The sequence below is a fragment of the Atta colombica genome, unplaced genomic scaffold (assembly GCF_001594045.1).
Source record: "Atta colombica isolate Treedump-2 unplaced genomic scaffold, Acol1.0 scaffold123, whole genome shotgun sequence".
Lineage (NCBI taxonomy): Eukaryota > Metazoa > Arthropoda > Insecta > Hymenoptera > Formicidae > Atta > Atta colombica.
Window position 1 is genome coordinate 679,849 of NW_017259210.1, and position 1,606 is coordinate 681,454.

Genomic DNA, 1,606 nt, shown 5'->3' on the forward strand with positions numbered 1-1,606 from the left:
GGGCTGCGGCCGTGGATCATCGCGTCGCCCGCGGGTATCGGCATTGCCGGTGTAAACGGTGGCCTGGCCGACCTGGCTCGTTCTGGGCCCGCTGTGCGAGCGAGCGTGTGATCCGCACGAGGATCCGCAGTGATCGCCGTGAAAGCCTGGCGCGAACGTGAGACGCCGGCGCGAGGAACGTCAAGAGATGATACGTCGGCGCTTCGCCGCCGCCGCCGCCGCCGTCGTCGTCGTCGTCGTTGTCCTCCTCCTCGTCACCGCCGCCGTCGTCCTCGTCAACGCCGTCGATCTTCTCACGCGCATATCTCACTCCCTCCTCATTGTTGTATGATGTACGGCGCCGTACACGCCGACCGCGGGAATCCGTGTCTTCCGAGACGCAAATGCTGATGAGATAACGATACTGTCACACCTCTCACGTGAATCCTACCGAACTCCGTAAGCTACCGCAAGAGCGGTCAAGCACCGCGCGAGATTACAATCCAAATACTCCAATGATCGACGCCGAGTCGAGGCCGAAGGGCAAAGGACGTGAGGGACAGAGGTAGGGGAACGCGCGGTGGAAGAGGCTAGAAATGGCTCAAATGGCTAAAGACTGACGTATGTACAACAGTCTGTTCGAATTACTTGCACTTTATGTACTCGACATCCTCGTTTTCTGTCACTTCAACGCCCGAATATCCATTTAAGCCTATTCTTTTTAGCTGAATTTCTTGCACGGTTCATCTTTGGCTGCGTTCGCTTTGACGCTTCACAGTGTTTGTGAGCATAAATTGTTCTTGTTTAATATTTAATAAACAACAAGAATGAAACGACGCTTAAAGCGTTAAGTAAGTGTCAAAGCGAACACAGCCTTTAGCTAGAAATATAGACCTTTTATCTTTTTTAAGGAGTTTTCACTTGACATTACGACATTCATTTTCAGCGTCAAAACAGATCACGTGACTTGTTTTAACGCTGAAAATGAACGTCGTAGTGTCAAGTGAAAACCTAGCCTTATGTATCTCACTTTGGGCCGGTCTCACCAATTTCGATTAACCTAATCGATCGATTGTTACATTGGAACTGACCAATCACATTTACTGTTCAGCAGAATTGATCAATCACGGTTGACACTTAATGATTAGCTTAATAGGAGGTGAGATCGGCTCTTCTTGAGTGCAAAGTTTTTTGAGGACTTGAAATATCGTTGTGAATTTTGTAGAATTTCTATCAGGTTTGAAGATTTTTTTTTATCGCGAGATTTTTTAAGGATATAAAAAATTTCGAAGAATTTCCGAGTGACTTTTGGCGAGGATAAATAATTTGGAAGAACAAAAAAGCGTAAATTACAATTCAAAAGATCAAGAAAATTGCAATTTAAAGGATAATTTTCGAACAAACTTGGCAACAGTGATTTAAAATAACATGAACAGACCTTAAGGTACTTTTTCATATTGACGTTCAATGCTTGTTTTTAGCGTCAAAATAGATCGCATGATAAAAATTGATAAAAATTGATAAAAAATAAATTAGCGATAGAAATTAATCAAGTGTCAATTTTGATCTTTTTTATTGAAAATGAACGTCGAGCGTCAACATGAAGAGGCATCTTTAGGAAAAATTC